The sequence below is a fragment of the Lissotriton vulgaris genome, chromosome 1_1 (genome assembly GCF_964263255.1).
Source record: "Lissotriton vulgaris chromosome 1_1, aLisVul1.2, whole genome shotgun sequence".
Lineage (NCBI taxonomy): Eukaryota > Metazoa > Chordata > Amphibia > Caudata > Salamandridae > Lissotriton > Lissotriton vulgaris.
In genome coordinates this window covers 301327395-301350319 of record NC_141685.1, presented here as the reverse complement: position 1 = coordinate 301350319, position 22925 = coordinate 301327395, and the positions used below count along the sequence as shown (strand labels likewise).

At 44.8% G+C, this 22925-nt stretch overlaps 1 long non-coding RNA gene across 1 annotated transcript in view; it reads left to right on the top strand.

Annotated features, from left to right (window-relative positions):
- The window catches only part of LOC147747084 (uncharacterized), a 435738-nt gene that overhangs the window by 187549 nt on the left and 225264 nt on the right, over positions 1-22925 (top strand). The gene's annotated exons all lie outside the window — the stretch shown is intronic.

The window sequence follows — 22925 nt, the reverse complement described above, 5'->3', positions numbered from 1 at the left end:
AAAGTGATGCAACTCCAGCAATGCATCCTTCCACATGGGGCAAGCCCCATGTGAAAGGGCCTGCGTCAGTCTTACGCCTGCTGTGAGGCAGACACAAGATTTTGACGCAACGGCGTCCTAAAAGTGACGCAGTGAAATCTCATAGATTTCACTGCGTCACTTCTATGACCCTTCCTTGCATCAATACGCCCCCTTGCATACATTATACCTGGCGCAGGTATAATGTGGCGCGAAGGGTTTAAAAAGTGACGCATCTAGGCATCTACCTAGATGCGTCACTTTGTAAATATGGCGCAACAAGGCGCATTTTTTACCCCACTGGTGCGTCACAAAAAGTGACGCAGCAGCGGCGCAAAAGTGACGCAAGGCCTCATAAATGAGGCCCTTGGATCCTATAGGGCCTCCTCCCGGCTTCTTTATAAGTGGATGGTATTCTTTTTTGCACAAGTGTGCCTACATCAAATCTCTCTCCAATTATTCAGAGGTGGTGGAATTTGACGTTTTTTTCTGGTCCTGTTATCAACTAGACTAAATCTGAGATTTTCCCATTGATGGTTGCTACCCTTCCATTCGCGCTACACTTCCCTCTGTGATGGTGCGATGACCCTCCCAGGTATCTCAGAATTTTCTTACACCTCACAGCATCATAAATCATCCGCCTTAACTATGGCCCTGCCAAAGATCACCTCTCAATACAGATAGATTGCTGGATAACGCTCCCACTGCCGATCGCTGGCAGGATTGCAATCATTAAAATGGTTGTTCTGTCTCGGATTTTATCCTTGTTTTTAAATATTCCTATTCCACTCACTACTACATTTTTTAACACCCTTCGGGCATGCTGGTTGGTCTGGGCTGGGGGGCAGGCTCAGATGGGGTGGCAGAAGCTTACTAAGCCCTTTGCCCAGGGGGGTTTTGGAGTGTGGGACTTTTGACTATACTATCTAGTACACAGATGCACTATGCTTATTTTTGGTATTATCCAGATGCACAATTACATTTTCTGAAGCCCAAATATTCTCAGGCCCGCCTTTGTCCCCTCACTACTATTCTCCCACTTGGCCTTCCGAGAACAGCAGTGGAGATTCACAGTTTATAAACCACATGCTGGGCTTGGTGGTTCAGTTTCTGACATGGTAGAGAGGCACGACAGATTGTACCATCTTGCATAGTCACTCTGTCCGGGGGTGCGCGGGAGGGTGCGGGCGGCTTGGTAAGGGGACCAAGTGCACCCTTTGACAGACAAGATGTGGGCATATTGTTGTGAGCAAACTCATTATATATCTAACAACTACAAACACATACTTCAGTACTTTAAATACATAAATAGGGCCTATGTCACCCCCACGCTTCTTGCAAAAAAGGATCAAACTAAGCCAGATAATTGTCCGAGGTGTGCGATGGCACACACTGATTTTACATATCAATCAACATAAGAGTGTCACTAATTGCAGAAATCAGATGCTAAGGTAAAAGATTCAGAAGGATTATAGAATTTCTAGCATCAGAGGAGACTGTTAATACAGTGGGAAAAATAGAGTGCACGTGTTCAGAGAGAACTAAAAGGACCCTCAGGCCCCAGCAGAAAGCTGGTAGCCAGTTGTCTTCATTGGGTCCCCGTATACGGGCGGCGGACGTGGCTACTGTAAGTTCTCGAGCTGGGAGCCACTCAGAAAGAAACAAGTCTGAGCTTGAATATTTCCTCCTGCCACCAAGCCCATGGTGACTACTACACCACGATATCGTATTTTTTCAAGTCTCCCATAATGAGGAGAGACATTGGGAAGATGTCTCCATAAAGAACTTCGACAAATCAGGTTGTATTAGTTCTTTTTTCTACTCCATAGGTCTGGACACTTTAGGGGGTGTCCTCTAGTGAGTAGGAATGTGTGTTTTTCCTGGTCCTGACGAATGCTGAGCTGACTGAATGCTCGATTAGCAGAAACATGTTGACCACATCTTATTACTAATTTTTCTTGTTGCACTATTAATAGGACTTATTGGTTCAAATTTACACAACCACTTAGCAGTCCTTAATTTTTTTGCACTGGTTTTAATAGAGTTAGAGCTACCCTCTCATTAAAATTGTTTTGAGGAGTAGTCCATACTCTTTTTAATGCACTTTTCATTTTCTCTGCAACTATCGGGGACCCAATGAAGACAACTGGCTACCAGCTTTCTGCTGGGGCCTGAGGGTCCTTTTAGTTCTCTCTGAACACGTGCACTCTATTTTTCCCACTGTATTAACAGTCTCCTCTGATGCTAGAAATTCTATAATCCTTCTGAATCTTTTACCTTAGCATCCGATTTCTGCAATTAGTGACACTCTTATGTTGATTGATATATGCATTCACAAGGGGTATAAGAGTGTTCTTTCGACTCTTTCTCTCCTGTTGTTCAAATTTATTTTTTTTACACACTGATTTTATTCATTTGTCGTGGAATTGTCCCCCTGTCCTTGCATTCTGGGAGGCGGTGTTTGGGCACCTGACATTGATGGCTGGGACCAAACTGACTCCCTCCCCAATGCTTGAACTGCTGAGGTGTGTTTGTGCTCTGGGGCTGGGATTCAACGCTTCGCTGCAATTAATCTACTAATAGCCAAGAGACAGATTTCCCTACACTGGGGCGGATCCATGCCACCAACAGCGAAGGCCTGGCTAAGAGACCTAATGTACTGTGACATCACTAGCTATATATACGCAACTCTATTGCCTCGCGCCTCCCGACCGAAGAACAGCTGCTCCACCCTGAACTTTCGGACTGAAATGCTGTTCATTGCAATGATAGATTTTATGTCAGCTGGTTATGACAAATGGATTTGCTAGTATCCATCAGTGTATGTACCTGCATTGTTATTTGGTTATTGTTACTTTATCAGCCACTGTCATTTTACATGTCAACACTCAGTCAACGTTCTCTGCGCTGTACGTGTTGTGACAATTGCTTTCTTTTGGAAAAATGCAATAAAAACAAGCTTAAAAAATAAAGTCTCAGGGGCGTCAAAGACTTCATCTGCAGCACTTGAACTCCTCTGCTGGGAATTCTGACCTGCCAAATGGTGCCAATTCCAGTTCTGTGCCCTTGGAGGTCGTTTTGCTGCTAAGAACCAAGAAAATCCCCTCATCGGCTCCCAGCGCCTGTTTTTATCGATGCATCGCTGCAGTTGAAGGCTACCTCCGAAATGCGTAGGTTATGTGAAGCTGTGAGAGGAACTGTTTCTTTGATTATATAATGGAATAAATGGATTTTAAAGGCAACCGGATTGTGCCACATACTGATTGAACTGTTTATTGTGAATAAATAAGGTCAATCAGAAACACAGTTACACGAAGGATATACATCTATTCACTAAAAAAAACAATGATTACAGATACGTTTGTTACGCTCTGATTTCACTCGTACAAAACGAGTGAAATTCAGCAGTTATAGTTAGCAGAGCTTTTTCATTCCATTTTGTAACTATAACATCCCTGTAACTTTTGTTTCTTTTTGTAAATTTGTGTTGCTAATTCCTAACTATAATGTCCCTGTAACCTTTGTTTTTTTCAGTGGATTTCTATGTTTCTTTTAATTAGTAGTTTGCAGAGTGGTGGAGAAGAGGGCGGGACCTCCAACTTGCTCTCAGGAATCTTGCTGTGTAGGACTTACAGGAGGTACCAGGAGGGCTTCTTGGCCCCATAGGCCCTTGGGAGTAAAGTGGACTTCCACCCCCAACCAGTAATGTGCCAGGAGCTGTGTTTGCACAGTCTCTGAAGACTTCTTAGCAATACCTCTGTGTGGGACTTACTTGGGGTAACAGGAGGGGTTGTTGGCCCCCAAGGACATCTTTGAAGGCCAACTACCCCGCCTGTTACCTCCAGTAAGACCCACACAGCAGGACTGCTGAAAGGTTGTTGGAGGCCCGCCCCCTATCTCCACCACTCTTCAAAAGCACCTCCTGGCACACTACTAGTTGGGGACCCCTTGGTTCTTGAGGGTCCTTGGGGGCCAATTATACCACTTCTTACCACCAGTAACTCCCACACAGCTGGATTGCTAAGAGGTTTACGTGGCCATGCCCCTTTCTTTACCACTCTGCAAACGCACCTCCTAGCGATCCTTGGGGGCAACTAACATTCCTGTTACCTCCAGTAAGTCCCACACAGCCTGAATGCTGAGAGGACTTTGGAGGCCACCGCAACTTTCTCCACCACTCTGTAAACGCACCTTTTGGTGTACTATTGGTTCGGGGAAGAAGTCCACTGGAATTCGTCTCCCAACCAGCATTGCGCCAGGAGGTGCGTTTGCAGAGCGGTGGAGAAAGCTGGTGAGTGTCCTGAGAGTTGTCGGCTTTTATTATTCATTTTTTCTATTTTTTAGGAAGGGGGGCTGCACGGCCCTCCCAATCCTGGGCCATTTTGTTTCCCGAGGATCCAATCCCCCGGGCCCAGCCTGCTAATTTTTATTTGAAAAAAAATACTAAGGTGATGGGGGCTATGCGGCTTCCCTCCTGGGCCGAATTTGGCCCCAGTGATTCCATACTTGGGGCCTGTCCCTTTACCCCCTTTGCCGCAGGGCTAATTCCCCGCGACATGGGGGGTGGCGCATGGTGCAGCGGTGCTTGCGATGAGCTCGGCTAATCATGCAGCCCGGTGGCGCTATGCTCATGAAGAGCTGAGCTCGTCATGACCACGTCCGTTTAATGGAACGCCCAGCACAGCAGGGGAATTATCCCAGCGTGGGCCTTCCACAGCAAAATATATATATATATTTTTTTTAAATGGACGGACCTATTTTATCCCCAGGGACCGTATCTCCTGGGGCCAGGCCTCTACTCTGGGTGCCCTTGTCCCACACAGGGCACCAACTCTTATCTGTTGGCAGGGGGGCTGTGGCTTACATGGAGTTCCCTCTGTCCAAAAGCAATTCTGCTCGGCTTTCAGCAAGTAAGAGCATTTTTTGCTATGACTTGGCAGGAGTGGTGCTCCTGCCAAGCCATATCAAACAGCAATGTCCCGGGAATTGGGCATCCTGGGACATTGTAGGAGCCGGCCGGCCCCAGGGCCATCTAGGGCTCATGAGTGGATCCCCAGGAGGTTGGGGTCCTCGGTGCAGAGGGCCGCAATTGACCCCTTGCATATATTTGATTTGAGCCCTGGGGAGGTGGTGGCCCCCCTCATTTCTTTTAATGATTTCTCCACATTCTTTTTTTTTATTTGATTGCCCCACATTATTACATGAAAAGCTCCGGGTGGTGGTGGTCCCTAGGTCTGCGGGGGAGCCCGTAGGGCTTTCCCTGGATTATTTGACATGTAAATATCTGTCGGGGGAGTTAGCGCTCCCCAGGGCAGCGGGGGAGCCGCATGGATCCCCCGTATATAATCTTGTTACTGCCTCCGGGCTGGTGCTTCGTTTTTAGAAAACAATTTCAGTGGGCCCAACGCTACTCCCACTGAATTATTTAAAAAAAAGCTTTCTGGGGCCTGGGTGGTCCAAAAAAGCCTAGGGGGTCTGGTTTTTCTATCCTGGCCCCTTTTTCTTTTTTAAAAATATTTTTCCTTTGATTCGGTTCAACTGAGGAACAAGATGGCTGCCAACACTTCCGGCTTTGAAGTGTTTGCAGCCAAAAAGATCTCAGCTTGAGATCTCCGGAATTATCGCAGATCCTCCGCGTCCCCGGTTGTATATCTAAAAAACCTTTAAAAACCTCCACAACTACTGAACAGATTTACACCACATCACAAAAAGGCACTTCTTTGGACCAACATCTACCTTCCTTCGTACTGTAGCTGCATCTAAAGGTCCAATAGGAATTAACATGGGGCAAACGTGCTTTTACGCACCACCTGGTTCTCAGCCCCCACTTCACGGATCACCCCAAAACTTTCAAGCTAGTAGCTAAAATTAGCTACATATCAGTTTTGAAAATTTCGCGAAGAAACATCAAACAGCGGCAAAGTTATTGGGAAAAAACGCTCTTCCTATGGAAACTAGGTCCTAACTATAACTAATAAACGGCAACTGCCTGTAGTATATATATATATATATATATATATATATATATATATATATATATATATATATATCCGTAGCTACCGAACACCAGCCAGTTGCACTCGTGAGCGGGTGCACACAAAATGGGGGTGTGCCCGTTAAGAAATCTCAGCTCCAAACATCCACGGACAGTGCATCCAAAGGAAAGTAGCACACGCAGGGGGTAGTTCCACAACAGGTTTATTCAGGGAACTAAACAGCAACGACGCGTTTCGCCATAGGGCTTTGTCAAATTGTGCAAAGAGCATAGACGCTCGTCTCGTTAAAAAGACGTCATTCGGCATAATCAAAAGCAGAGAAGGACTGCAGTATTATCGTCGTAAATGGCCGCCATCTTAGGACGGTATACATCATCATACAGATAAACGTATACACATACGTAATTTGAATACATGAATCAAAATATCACATGGCTCGACAACAAACATAAAAGCGATAATGCCCAATTTATAATACATAAATAATACAGGCCGAGATGGGCAAAGTCAGTCCAACTCTGTAACTCTCGTAAAATACAGCCCGCAATGGGCACTCATACAGGCATATCCTATCCAATGGCGAGTGAGCAAAAAATAGTACATGACACTCAGGAGACATAGTACCGTCATACAAGATGACATTCACGTGCCATATCTACCTCATGTAGAGTACACAAATGAAACAGTTGCAGAAATTCAAGCGCAAATGCTATAAATACTGTGTCAAAGTTGTCACACTCCATGGATATGAATATGAAAAGCTCTCGCCCTGAATGGGCAAAGATACAATACCTGAGAGAAACTATATATATATACACAACCAAATGACATCTCTGCATTATCAATATATTAGCCAAGTTGAATGTTCAAATTAATTGATCCTATGATTACCCAAGTTATTCTAAGCTAGGAAAGATACAGTTGAAATGATGCAGTGAACAAAATATAAAAAGTGCAAAATAGACAGAATGTATATACATGACGACTATTCAAGTCTACTTAACCCAGGTGTACTGATAGCTCTTCATGCATGTTCAGGCCATTGGGATTTTTACTCTGTAAATCAATTATGTACCTGGATTCTAGCCGTCTAAGTTTCAGGAGACGATCACCTCCTCTGATATTGGCCGGGACACTATCGAGACAAATGTAGGATAACAGATCCCTGTTACTTTTATGCATCCTCTCAAAGTGCCTAGCTACGGGGTAGGTTTCGTCTTTCTTGGCAATGGCACGCATATGCTCTAAAATTCTCAGTTTAACTGCATTGGTCGTGCTGCCAATGTAGTTCAAACCACAAGGGCAGGTGAGGCAGTAAATCGCATAAGGCGTGGAACATGTCAAGAATTTCGTGATTTTTTTGGGAATGGCCAGACCAGGTATCTTAAAAGTAAGCGTCCGCTTACTATACTTACAAGCCTTGCACCGACCACAGGGGTAAAAACCTCTGAGTACTGGTAATTTGGAGATTCTTTCAGGAGCAGAGTAATGGCTAGAAACCAAATGATGCCTAGGAGATCTTGCCTTCCTAAAAGTGACTAACGGGTTGGTAGGTAGGTCAGCTTTAATGATGTTATCGGACATTAGGATATTCCAGTTCTTTTTGAATATCTTCTTAATTTGCCCCGCATTTTGTGAGAAGGTAGTGATGAGGCGGAACGCCCCATTACTGGATTTTTCTGTCTTCTTGGGTTTCAACAAATCTTTTATCTTCATCTTTTTAGCTCTCTCATAGGCACGAGCTAAAACACCATCTCTGTAGCCCCTTATCTTGAATCTTTGAAGGCTAGCATCCGCTGCCTTCTTAAAATCATCATCGTTGGAATTATTCCGCCTTAACCTTAAAAGTTCTCCGTAAGGGATACTCTCGATTAATTGGCGAGGATGACTACTCGTGGCAAAGAGCGTGGAGTTCCCCGCCGTCTCTTTTCTGAACAGTTTAGTCTGTATCATTCCATCTTTATCAATATACACAGTGAGATCCAGGTAGTGAACAGTTTTGCCAACCTTTTTGTAGGTTGGTGGGAGGATCAGGCGTCCTGGGGCAACACCAATCAGGAGTGGGTCAACCGGATTATAGGGTGGTATCGTTACATAGACGATCTTTTCATTATTCTAGAAAGCCCTGTAGAAACTGCTAGTGCCTTTGTTGACGTACTTAATAACAATGATGTGAATCTTAAATTCGCTGGTCACATCAGTAGGACTACTGTTAACTACCTGGATCTCACTGTGTATATTGATAAAGATGGAATGATACAGACTAAACTGTTCAGAAAAGAGACGGCGGGGAACTCCACGCTCTTTGCCACGAGTAGTCATCCTCGCCAATTAATCGAGAGTATCCCTTACGGAGAACTTTTAAGGTTAAGGCGGAATAATTCCAAAGATTCAAGATAAGGGGCTACAGAGATGGTATTTTAGCTCGTGCCTATGAGAGAGCTAAAAAGATGAAGAGAAAAGATTTGTTGAAACCCAAGAAGACAGAAAAATCCAGTAATGGGGCGTTCCTCCTCATCACTACCTTCTCACAAAATGCGGGGCAAATTAAGAAGATATTCAAAAAGAACTGGAATATCCTAATGTCCGATAACATCATTAAAGCTGACCTACCTACCAACCCGTTAGTCACTTTTAGGAAGGCAAGATCTCTTAGGGATCATTTGGTTTCTAGCCATTACTCTGCTCCTGAAAGAATCTCCAAATTACCAGTACTCAGTGGTTTTTACCCCTGTGGCCGGTGCAAGGCTTGTAAGTATAGTAAGCGGACGTTTACTTTTAAGATACCTGGTCTGGCCATTCCCAAAAAAATCACGAAATTCTTGACATGTTCCACGCCTTATGCGATTTACTGCCTCACCTGCGCTTGTGGTTTGAACTACATTGGCAGCACGACCAATGCAGTTAAACTGAGAATTTTAGAGCATATGCGTGCCATTGCCAAGAAAGACGAAACCTACCCCGTAGCTAGGCACTTTGAGAGGATGCATAAAAGTAACAGGGATCTGTTATCCTACATTTGTCTCGATAGTGTCCCGGTCAATATCAGAGGAGGTGATCGTCTCCTGAAACTTAGACGGCTAGAATCCAGGTACATAATTGATTTACAGAGTAAAAATCCCAATGGCCTGAACATGCATGAAGAGCTATCAGTACACCTGGGTTAAGTAGACTTGAACAGTCGTCATGTATATACATTCTGTCTATTTTCCACTTTTTATATTTTGTTCACTGCATCATTTCAACTGTATCTTTCCTAGCTTAGAATAACTTGGGTAATCATAGGATCAATTAATTTGAACATTCAACTTGGCTAATATATTGATAATGCAGAGATGTCATTTGGTTGTGTATATATATAGTTTCTCTCAGGTATTGTATCTTTGCCCGTTCAGGGCGAGAGCTTTTCATATTCATATCCATGGAGTGTGACAACTTTGACACAGTATTAATAGCATTTGCGCTTGAATTTCTGCAACTGTTTCATTTGTGTACTCTACATGAGGTAGATATGGCACGTGATTGTCATCTTGTATGACGGTACTATGTCTCCTGAGTGTCATGTACTATTTTTTGCTCACTCGCCATTGGATAGGATATGCCTGTATGAGTGCCCATTGCGGGCTATATTTTACGAGAGTTACAGAGTTGGACTGACTTTGCCCATCTCGGGCCGTATTATTTATGTATTATAAATTGGGCATTATCGCTTTTATGTTTGTTGTCGAGCCATGTGATATTTTGATTCATGTATTCAAATTATGTATGTGTATACGTTTATCTGTATGATGATGTATACCGTCCTAAGATGGCGGCCATTTACGACAATAATACTGCAGTTGCTTTTGATTATGCCGAATGACGTCTTTTTAAAGAGACGAGCGTCTATTCTCTTTGCACAATTTGACAAAGCCCAATGGCAAAACACGTCGTTGCTGTTTAGTTCCCTGAATAAACCTGTTGTGGAACTACCCCCTGCGTGTGCTACTTTCCTTTGGATGCACTGTCCGGGGATGTTTGGAGCTGAGATTTCTTAACGGGCACACCCCCGTTTTGTGTGCACCCGCTCACGAGTGCAACTGGCTGGTGTTCGGTAGCTAGGGAGATTGTTTACCGGCTGCACCGAGTTTGTCTTGCAAAAAGTCCCGCATTGCCTAGACTTGGAATATATTGCAGAGAGAAGATATCAAACGTATAAAGGCAACTACATTTCATTCCGGTAAGGCGCGGTGTGCGCATTAGAGACTTTCTTCTTGCTATTCTAAGCGCAGACATTAACTCAGAGCGAAGGGGGATACAGCTAATTTATCACTGGTAGTTGCGGGCGCACTACCATTTAAGCATGTTTTGCGAGGCAGAGAGAAGAGAGGCCGAACAAGGGATGTTCAAAAACAAGAAAAAACCTGATGGAACACAAAAGGCAGGCACTAGTCAAGCTAGTGGGGGCAGTACCACTCTTAACACCAAACTGGTCTCATTAGAACGCCTGTATGAACGTGAGATCAGGAAATGGTGGGAGGCAACATCATTGCAAAATTATATTGATGTCGACCGTGTCCCCAGAGGCCTGAGGATTTATACTATCCCAGCGTACGAGAAACCTGACCCTCAACTACTGGATGCATGGGCAGAACATACGGCAGCATCCTGCAAAGGGAGTTTGAAAATACTAGTACGCTTTGCCTGGAGTGACAGGGATAAAGCTTTGGCACAGATCAAAGAGTTGGAAGACGAATTATCAAAGGAGGAAGACCAGGTTACTTTAGGAGAAAAACGTGAACAAATTAAAAAACGTCGGAAGAAATACGAACAAAAAATCAAACAGCGCAAGGAAGAAAAATTCGAAAGGGATGAAAATGATTATGTCAGGGTTCTGTCGCGCCTCGCTGTGGACAAAGGGTATGGACGGGGAATAAACTACAATTCCCAGAATGCTCAGCGGTATAGGAGGCGGGGTATAAATTGGACGCCACTTCCTGAATCCGGTGTCGGATATTCTGGATTATGACCGCCAGCATTCGTGTTGACTCTTTGTTTTGGGGCAAGTTTATCAAGTGTTTTCCGGCTTTGTAATTCTTCTTAGTCCTCCGTTGGCGAGCCTTGTCACCGGCTATTGCGGAGGACAGACGTTCTCCTGCTTTGATTACCTATCGCGTGTCTCCGTTGGCGAGCCTTCTTGCATCGGCTCTTGCGGAGGACACGATTGCAAAACACCAGTTTGGGGTTCATTCCGATTCCGTTTCCTCCGTTGGCGAGCCTTCTTGCAACGGCTATTGCGGAGGAAACATCTTTTGTTTGAGTCCGTGACCTTCCCCCCCCCCCCCCCCCCCCCCCCCTTGGGATCTTCCGTTGGCGAGCCTTCTTGCACCGGCTATTGCGGAGGATTCCAGTCATATGTCCCAGGCTGGGACTAATTGTTTTGTTTCCTTTACCTTACCGAACAACTTTCCAGGTAACCCTTGTTTTCTTTACCTTTGGGTGACGTAACCCTTGTATAGTTTCAGGGAGAAACTGTGTACTTTCTTTATCGGCTTAAAGCACTGTCTGCGCCTCTTCATTACCCTTTGAAAAGAGATTAGGGTATGTAGTATCCTTTCGTTACCAGTATAGTTCTGTTATTACCCGGGTCTTATGGGTTGTTACAATAGTGAGGTTTGTGTTTACAGGGGAAGACAGACACAGGCTGAACTTATATGTTCTCAGTAGAAGAGAAGTATCTCCTGATTTATTGCAGTCTGCTTTCAAGTTACAGGTATAAAAACTGTGATGTCCTGTCGATCTTTATAACTATAGTGTTAGGAGAGCATTCATTAGAATTGATACCAATCGTTGTGTTTTCTGTCTCCACAGCTCTCCCTCCCCGCAGTCCCCTTCCTTTCCTTCCTGTTTTGCCCTCACCTGATCCTTCTCTAGCCCACGAATATAATAGCATTTGGGGCTTGGATAGATCTGGAGGTGGCCTATTTATACCACAAGCTGATTCTGAGGACGGAGAGGATAACAGAATATCCGACCCACGAGTTATAGTCCTCCTGATCAGCAGAACGGTTATGGCTACTCTGGACGAGGTGATGGCTGCATTAGTAGTGGTGCAATCTGAATTGATTGCATCCAGACAAGAAAGCACGGAATTAAGGAACCGGTTAGATAATATCCAGAAAAATCCCTTTAGTGCCGGGGCTTCAGGGTCTGGCACGGCCAGTCCGGTAGTGGTGGAAATACCCCCTAGCATTCCGCTAGCAAATCCAGAACGATTTAACGGGGATGCTGGGTCAGTACAAGTATTCTTGACGCAAGCGATGATGCATTTTTCTTCCAAACCCGATCGTTTCCCACCAATCAGTCAAAGGTTGCCTTCATCATTTCATATTTAGTGGGGGACGCGGCTCAATGGGCAGTTCCGATTGTTAAAAGAAACAACCCATTATTACATGATTGGGATGCGTTTCAGGCCGAGTTTACGAAAGTGTTCGACAGAAGGGCAGACACGTACACGGCTGATAAGGAGCTGTTAGAATAGCGTCAAGGGAATCAAGACATTGTGTCCTATTTGAACAACTTCAGAAGGCTAGTTACGGAAACAAAGTGGCCAGAAGCTAAGCAAGCATCACTATTCCATCAGGGTTTAACTGAGGAAATGAAAGACATTATAGCTCAAATAGACCCCCAGCCAGTGTCATGTGAAGATTTGATCAATTTGGTATTACGTTTGGATCATAGGATGAAGAACCGTAAAGGCGATAGCAAATCTAAGAACAAAACTATTCCCTCTTCGGGACCGGTGAAGACCACTGACAGTTCAGTATCTTACAACCCTGAACCGATGGAAATTGGGGCTGTCCGAGCGGCCTTAACCGCTACAGAAAAGGAACAGAGGCGCAAATATGGTCTATGTTTATATTGCGGCAAAAAAGGCCATTTTGTTAGGGAATGCCCTGTCAAACCCAAGTTTTCCAAGTTCCGCGCAAACCGGGGGGTTTCAGCAGCCACAGAGAAACCGGCGGAAAACTGAGGGACTCTGGGGGTGATGAAGGGGTTCCCTGGAGTCGTGTTAGTATCCCTTCTATGTTGAGTACTGTGGTGGGAGCACAACATTTATTCATCAATATAGTGTTGATGATTGGCATGATGGAGGTGCATACACAAGCCATGGTGGAGTCAGGGGCTACTGGCTTCTTCATGGACATGACGGAAGTTAACAAATTAGGCATTCCTCTGGTCCCTAGAGAAAACTGTACCAATGTGTTTGCGGTAGATGGCAGGAAATTGAATACAGGGCCCATCAGTTATCAAACGGCCATGACAGAGATGAGGTTTGGGTATCACAGAGAACGGGTTTCTTTCAGCATAATTAAGGCGCCACAGTATGGGGTGATTCTAGGCATTCCTTGGCTGAAAATACACAACCCCGACATAAATTGGGAAACGGACACTATTTTGATGAATTCCAGACATTGCGAGGAGCATTGTTTTCGATATGCACAGAGTTCTTCGTTTGCTTTGGCATGTGGGGATAGTATAGCCACGGCAGCTGAGAAGGCAGTAACTCTTCCAGAGGTATATCAGGACTACAAAGGGGTATTTGATGAAGTATTGGCCGAAGAGTTGCCTCCACACAGGCCATACGATTGTCAGATTGAATTAATTCCTGGGGCAGTGATTCCCAAGGGTAGACTGTATGCGTTGACGGAACCAGAAAACGCTTACTTGAGAACATACTTAGACAAGCTGCTGGAATTGGGGTTCATCCGCCCATCACGATCACCGGCGGCATCCCCTTTATTTTTTATTCCCAAGGCCAATGGGGAATTAAGAGCCTGTGTGGACTTTCGAGCCCTCAACGCGGTAACGGTGAAAAATAGATACCCCTTGCCGTTAATCAACGTACTCTTGGAACAGGTGAAAAAAGCCACAATATTCACCAAATTAGACTTGAAAGGAGCATATCATCTCGTACGAATGAGAGCAGGGGACGAATGGAAGACCACTTTCCAGACCAGGTATGGGTTATTCGAATACCTGGTCATGCCTTTCGGGCTTTGTAATGCCCCTGCGGCTTTCCAGTTTTTCTTAAACGACGTGCTCAGAGAAATACTGGATCAACATGTCATAGTGTATATTGATGATATTCTCATCTATTCCGAGTCTGAGGAGATGCACGTACAGCATGTCACATCTGTCCTGAGAATCCTACAGCAACACAGCTTATACTGCAAACTGTCCAAGTGTGACTTCCATGTCACCACAGTTGAGTTTTTAGGGGTTATGCTCACCCCTCAGGGGCAGGAAATGGCAGAACGAAAGATCCAAGCTGTTCGTGATTGGCCTATTCCTCGAAACATCAAGGATGTTCAATGTTTCCTAGGATTCGCCAATTTTTACAGGCGCTTTATCAACCAGTTCTCAAGGGTGGTGACTCCCATAACAAGACTGCTGAAAAAAGACCAAAGGTTTGAGTGGGATGAGAAGGCACAGGAGGCGTTTGTGTCTCTAAAAGAAGCGTTTGTCACGGCTCCAGTATTGACTCATCCTAATCCAGACATCCCGTTTATAGTTGAGGCCGACGCTTCAGAGGTTGCTATAGGAGCTATACTATCGCAACGAAATAAGAACACAGGGCAATTACATCCAGTGGCTTTTATGTCACGGAAACTCACGGGGGCGGAACTCAACTACTGCATCGCAGAAAAGGAACTCTTGGCGATTAAGAACGCATTCACGGAATGGAGACATTTCCTCCTGGGGGCCAAGCACGTGGTGACGGTTTATACTGATCACCGAAACCTCCAGTTTATGTCGGCTGCTAGACATCTCACCCCTAGACAGCTTAGGTGGATGCTTTTCTTTTCGGAGTTCCATTTTGTTATTACTTTCAGGCCCGGAGCGGACAATAGCAAGGCGGATGCCTTAACCCGTCAATCATCCACGAAAACACCTGAGAAAGGGTTGGAAACCCCTATAGTGGACCCTGTCAAGGTGGTCTGTGTTATCCAACCTGATGCCTTTTTGCAGGGCATACGGTATGGGGTGAAAACGGATCCCTGGAAGAGATGGTTGCAGGTACATCCTGAATGGACATTGCGACATGGCTTTCCAATAAACCAGGGGCGATTGTTGATTCCTACGGAATCCTTGTGGAAACAGATGTTCTTATGGTGTCACAATTCTCCCAGTGCTGGACACGTTGGAGGGGATAAGACTATGGACCTAATCCAGCGTAGATGTTGGTGGCCAACGATAAGAGTCGATGTAAGGAGGTGGGTGACTGAGTGTGATGTTTGTGCCCGAGCCAAGTCAGATCATCGTCGTCCTGCGGGGCTTCTGCAGCCTCTGCCTACCCCTTCTGCTCCGTGGGAGCGTATATCATTGGATTTTGTGGTGGGTCTGCCCCGAGACCAAGGTTGTAGGCCGTGTTGGTAGTCATTGACTATTTGACTAAAATGGGGCATTTTATTGCTTGTCCTCAGGTGCCTACGGCTGGTCAATTGGTGCAACTTCTCATGATCCATATTGTGCGCCTGCATGGCTTACCGACTGTCATAGTGTCAGATAGGGGCTCTCAATTCACCGCAAGGTTTTGGAAGGCTTGGTGCTCCTCTCTTCATGTAGAAATGGCCTTGTCCACGAGCTTCCATCCTCAGACGGATGGACAGACTGAGCGTCTCAACCAGACATTGAAACAATTTTTGCGGTGCTATGTGTCCCAGGGTATGGACAACTGGGTGGAACATCTATGGTTGGCGGAGGTGGCGTACAACAATGCGACACATTCTGCCACAAGGGTATCACCTTTCTATAGTACGTACGGTCATCATCCCCGGTTTCTTCCTTTCGTGCAGCCCTGCATAGAGGAGACAGTGCCTGAAGCTGCCAGGAGGGTTTCCCAACTCAAAAGAGTATTGGAACAGGTTCAGAACTCGCTAAAGACTTCCAAGGTGGCATATAAGAGGATGGCTGACAAGAGAAGACGTCCAGGTCCTTTGTATCAGGTTGGGGATTGGGTGTGGTTGTCCACCCGGAACTTTAGGTTCAGGCGCTACAGTGTGTTTAACCCTCGCTTCATCGGTCCTTTCCGTGTGGTGAAGCGCATCAACCAGGTGGCAGTGAAGCTGCAGTTGCCGATGCATCTGAGGATACATCCTGTTTTCCACGTGTCCCTGCTCAAGCCTGCGGCTGCGGTGGTGCGGCGCCTTCCTCCCCCTTTGCTGGCTCCTGATGGGCTGGAGTACGAGGTGGAGGGTATACTGGATTCAAGGTGGCGGGGACGTGGCCTTAGTTATCTGGTGGCTTGGAAGGGTTACGGTCCCGAAGAGAACTCGTGGGAGCCGGCGTCTGGTGTCCATGCTCCTCGCCTGGTGGCTGCTTATCATCGCCGGTTTCCTGGGCGTCCTGGCCCACTTCGGCGCTCTAGGTGAGGGGGGATGTACTGTCAGGGTTCTGTCGCACCTCGCAGTGGACAAAGGGTATGGACGGGGAATAAACTACAATTCCCAGAATGCTCAGCGGTATAGGAGGCGGGGTATAAATTGGACGCCACTTCCTGAATCCGGTGTCGGATATTCTGGATTATGACCGCCAGCGTTCGTGTCGACTCTTTGATTTGGGGCAAGTTTATCGAGTGTTTTCCGGCTTTGTAATTCTTCGTAGTCCTCCGTTGGCGAGCCTTGTCACCGGCTATTGCGGAGGACAGACGTTCTCGTGCTTTGATTACCTATCGCGTGTCTCCGTTGGCGAGCCTTCTTGCATCGGCTCTTGCGGAGGACACGATTGCAAAACACCAGTTTGGGGTTCATTCCGATTCCGTTTCCTCCGTTGGCGAGCCTTCTTGCAACGGCTATTGCAGAGGAAACATCTTTTGTTTGAGTCCGTGACCTTCCCCCCCTTGGGATCTTCCGTTGGCGAGCCTTCTTGCACCGGCTATTGCGGAGGATTCCAGTCATAGGTCCCAGGCTGGGACTAATTGTTTTGTTTCCTTTACCTTACCGAACAACTTTCCAGGTAACCCTTGTTTTCTTTACCTTTGGGTGACGTAACCCTTGTATAGTTTCAGGGAGAAACTGCGTACTTTCTTTATCGGCTTAAAGCACTGTCTGCGCCTCTTCATTACCCTTTGAAAAGAGATTAGGGTATGTAGTATCCTTTCGTTACCAGTATAGTTCTGTTATTACCCGGTCTTATGGGTTGTTACAATAGTGAGGTTTGTGTTTACAGGGGAAGACAGACACAGGCTGAACTTATATGTTCTCAGTAGAAGAGAAGTATCTCCTGAGTTATCGCAGTCTGCTTTCAAGTTACAGGTATAAAAACTGTGATGTCCTGTCGATCTTTATAACTATAGTGTTAGGAGAGCATTCATTAGAATTGATACCAATCGTTGTGTTTTCTGTCTCCACAGCTCTCCCTCCCCGCAGTCCCCTTCCTTTCCTTCCTGTTTTGCCCTCACCTGATCCTTCTCTAGCCCACGGCTATAATAGCATTCGGGGCTTGGATAGATCTGGAGGTGGCCTATTTATACCACAAGCTGATTCTGAGGACGGAGAGGATAACAGATTATCAGATGGGAAGTGTTAACTTTTGCCAAAAAATATGACTATACCAGGAAGCAACTGAGAAAAAAGGCAAGTGGACCAGCCACTGTGGAACCTTCAACATCCGAATCAGATGCTAACGCAGACGACGTGATCAGTGAAGATGGAAGCGATGAAGCTTCTTCTTTTCATGTGGAATACAAAGTCATGCGCAACCAACAACTAGAGGGAGGCAGGGGCAAGCCCCCGGACAACCAAGCGGCAAGAGGAAGACGAGGCGGGGGGGCTGTGGAAAGAAATCTACTAGGTTCCCCACCCATCACACGCAGCAGGAAGAACTTCTACAAGAAGAAGAATTGAGCTTGGACCAGGAAAATAAAGATAATCTGACCATCATTAATTTGACCAACAAAGTACTCACGAAAGTAGAGAATTCTATACTAAAACTGGGTTTATCCTTCTGCCCACGGAGAAACTTTGAATTTGCGCAAACAAGAATTGACGTTTTCAAATTCACGAGAAAATTAAAACTTCATAAATTTTTCAAACTAAAACCACACAGCGAGAACGCTGTGTCTGTGAGTGACACTGAAACTGATGAACTAAGATGTCGGGATTTGGGGGGCCTCCGAGCTATAGAGGGCCTTCATCAAGAAATCAACAGGGGAGGAGACGGTGAAGTGACCAACACTCAAACATTGGCCAATTTTGAAGTACAACAAAAAAGCGGGAACAGCGCATTTAAACCGGTTTCCACTTTCATGCCCATCATGGGAACTGATGCGATTGATACCTTCTCCGATGCTGTTCTGAGGGACCTTTTAAGGCTAAGGAAAGCAAAAACATACATACCATCACGTGACAATTTCACCAAACAACAACAGACTGCATTACAAACTTTATGCGATGACTCTGGTCTGGTATGTAAGCCTTCAGATAAGGGGAGCAATATTGTCCTCCTCACAGCTGCTCAATATAAAACCGAGGCCCTTCGTTTATTGGGAGACACAATTACTCACAGAACTGTGAGCGACAAAGTATATAATCAGAGCGTGGTTGATTACCACGACATGATATTAAAGTGGTACAATGTTAACATGCTCAGTACTGATGAATATCTATTTTTACGTTGCTTAAGTCCTGTAATTCCTACTTTCTACTACCTCCCAAAGGTTCATAAAGACATGTGCAATCCCCCGGGTAGGCCCATTGTAGCTTCCAATGGGAGTCTCACTGAGAACCTTTCTATCTATGTGGATTCGTTTCTTTCACCTTTGGTCATGTCTCTGCCTTCCTATCTAAGAGACACGAAGCATTTTTTGACCTATATTGATAAAGTCATTTGGAAAGACACTTATTGTATGATGGTGTTAGACATCACCAGTCTATACACGTGTATAGCACATGGTGATGGTCTGAGGGCCATGGCTAGTTTTCTGGATAAACGTGCTGTACGTTTTTATGAGCACAACAAAATGTTACTGGAATTTATGAATTTTAGTCTAAATAACAACATTTTTCTTTTCAGTAAACAACGGTATAAGCAGATGTCCGGAGTTGCTATGGGAGCCTGCTCTGCTCCCAGTTTTACCAACCTTTTTGTAGGTTGGTGGAAGGAACAGGCGTCCTGGGGCACACCAATCAGGAGTGGGTCAACCGGATTATAGGGTGGTATCGTTACATAGACGACCTTTTCATTATTCTAGAAAGCCCTGTAGAAACTGCTAGTGCCTTTGTTGACGTACTTAATTACAATGATGTGAATCTTATATTCGCTGGTCACATCAGTAGGACTACTGTTAACTACCTGGATCTCACTGTGTATATTGATAAAGATGGAATGATACAGACTAAACTGTTCAGAAATGAGACGGCGGGGAACTCCACGCTCTTTGCCACGAGTAGTCATCCTCGCCAATTAATCGAGAGTATCACTTACGGAGAACTTTTAAGGTTAAGGCGGAATAATTCCAAAGATTCAAGATAAGGGGCTACAGAGATGGTGTTTTAGCTCGTGCCTATGAGAGAGCTAAAAAGATGAAGAGAAAAGATTTGTTGAAACCCAAGAAGACAGAAAAATCCAGTAATGGGGCGTTCCTCCTCATCACTACCTTCTCACAAAATGCGGGGCAAATTAAGAAGATATTCAAAAAGAACTGGAATATCCTAATGTCCGATAACATCATTAAAGCTGACCTACCTACCAACCCGTTAGTCACTTTTAAGAAGGCAAGATCTCTTAGGGATCATTTGGTTTCTAGCCATTACTCTGCTCCTGAAAGAATCTCCAAATTACCAGTACTCAGTGGTTTTTACCCCTGTGGCCGGTGCAAGGCTTGTAAGTATAGTAAGCGGACCAGATACCTGGTCTGGCCATTCCCAAAAAAATCACGAAATTCTTGACATGTTCCACGCCTTATGCGATTTACTGCCTCACCTGCCCTTGTGGTTTGAACTACATTGGCAGCACGACCAATGCAGTTAAACTGAGAATTTTAGAGCATATGCGTGCCATTGCCAAGAAAGACGAAACCTACCCCGTAGCTAGGCACTTTGAGAGGATGCATAAAAGTAACAGGGATCTGTTATCCTACATTTGTCTCGATAGTGTCCCGGCCAATATCAGAGGAGGTGATCGTCTCCTGAAACTTAGACGGCTAGAATCCAGGTACATAATTGATTTACAGAGTAAAAATCCCAATGGCCTGAACATGCATGAAGAGCTATCAGTACACCTGGGTTAAGTAGACTTGAACAGTCGTCATGTATATACATTCTGTCTATTTTGCACTTTTTATATTTTGTTCACTGCATCATTTCAACTGTATCTTTCCTAGCTTAGAATAACTTGGGTAATCATAGGATCAATTAATTTGAACATTCAACTTGGCTAATATATTGATAATACAGAGATGTCATTTGGTTGTGTATATATATAGTTTCTCTCAGGTATTGTATCTTTGCCCATTCAGGGCGAGAGCTTTTCATATTCATATCCATGGAGTGTGACAACTTTGACACAGTATTAATAGCATTTGCGCTTGAATTTCTGCAACTGTTTCATTTGTGTACTCTACATGAGGTAGATATGGCACGTGATTGTCATCTTGTATGACGGTACTATGTCTCCTGAGTGCCATGTACTATTTTTTGCTCACTCGCCATTGGATAGGATATGCCTGTATGAGTGCCCATTGCGGGCTATATTTTACGAGAGTTACAGAGTTGGACTGACTTTGCCCATCTCGGGCTGTATTATTTATGTATTATAAATTGGGCATTATCGCTTTTATGTTTGTTGTCGAGCTATGTGATATTTTGATTCATGTATTCAAATTACGTATGTGTATACATTTATCTGTATGATGATGTATACCGTCCTAAGATGGCGGCCATTTACGACAATAATACTGCAGAGGTATATATATATATATATATATATATATACCTCCAGTAACTCCCACACAGCCTCTGGTTTAACATCTTCTGCTTCTGATGTGAGTTCAGTGCCTGAAAGTGGATCTGATTCAGACACAGCGAGATTTGATCCACGGTTGGGGTTTACAAGATTCTCGCTAGCGCAGGAGGTCGATTGCCTGCGCCAAGACAGACGAGAAACCCTGCGACCACGCAAACCCAACCTAACTGCAAACAAAGAAACAACAAAAGGCGGCAACAATGAAGAAAAGCAGGCCGTCTCAAAAAAAACAAAAAAGAAGTTTTACCCCAAGAAAAAGTGGAATCAACACAAGTAAATATAACCTGTGACGACAGCACCCCAACCTCTGACAATCCATCTGTTATCAACTTGATTCCCATTTCCCTCACTAATCAAGATTTAAACATTTTGTCGCTGGGGTTAACATACAGTTCCGCGAGTAACTTCAACTATGCAAGTACAAGAATTGATGTATTTAAATACACACGCAAACTGAAGTTGAAAAAACACTTTTTGAGCAACAAATATCAGCCTAAAATACCAGCGGTAGTTGTAACATCTCCGTTACCAGGACTAGTTGCAAAAGATTCTGGTTTACTTCAAGATTTGTTATCATTACGAAATGAAGCTCCGATGTCAGGACCTCCAGAGCAATGTTTGTTGTTGGATACGGCTGGTCATACAGATTTTAAACCAAAATCAACTTTTACGCCTCTTATGTTGCATGAGAACATCGACATCTTCCATGATTTGACAGCAACATGGATCAAGAAACTGCATGTGACAACTTTGAATGAAAATAAACAATATGGGCTTCATAACCATAATTACAACAGGTTGGTCAAGAAATTGCAAGCTGACAACACTATCATTGTATGCCAGGCCGATAAAGGCGGAAATGTGGTTTTGTGACCTCGTTCTCTTTATCTGCAAGAGGCCTACCTCCAACTCAATGATACAATTAAATGAACATAATAAGATGTTAACCTGTATGATCACTTTTTGCCTCCACAACATCTTTTTTTCTGTTTAATAATCAGCACTTCCAACAAGTCAGGGGTGTAGCCATGGGGGCCTGCTTCTGTCCCAGTTATGCCTGTTTGCATATGGGCTACTGGGAGGAGTAGGTCCTACATGGCACATTCAAGGACGTGGTTGTTGAACACGTGGTACATTGGTACCGCTATATTGATGATATTTTTTTAATATGGCGGGGTACCCAGATACAGGCTAGTGATTTAATTGACCATTTGAACCAGAGTTCTTTCAATCTCAACTTCACTTCCACTATTAGTCAGGAAAGAATTTGCTTCCTAGACATAGAGGTAGTGGTTCAGGACAACAAATTGGAAACTACTTTGTACAGGAAGCCAACAGCTGGCAACACCATGCTGCACGCCAAGAGTCATCATCCGGCGCATCTGATTCGCAGTATTCCTTACAGGGAAATACTGCGAATCAAATGCATTTGCAGCACGGAGGACCAATGCAGGACAGCTCAGGAGGAGAGCAAGGGGCGGTTTTTGGCCAGGGGTTATACCAAGAACTCAGTAGACGCTGCTATACGTAAGGTTAACTCCATTTCAAGGAAGGAAGTTCTGCTGCACAAAAAATCTAAAACAGCAGAACCAGTTCTTTCCAACCCACCAGTCAGACTGGTATTAACGCATAGCCAGCAACCCCAAGCTCTCCGGAAAATTGTCACCAAAAACTGGAATTTGATATTGAGTGATCCAGTGATTGGCAATTTCATGTCAGCGAAACCTGAGATGTCATTCAGAAAAGCACGCTCTTTAAGCGATGCTCTGGTGAAATTTAGTCTGGAGGTATTATCCAACACCTCATGGCTCAAAGCGAGCAAAGGCTTCCGAAAATATGCTGTCTGTAAGGCGTGTAAACACGGGGTGAATAAGACGCAATTCCTTACACCTTTTTCAGATACAC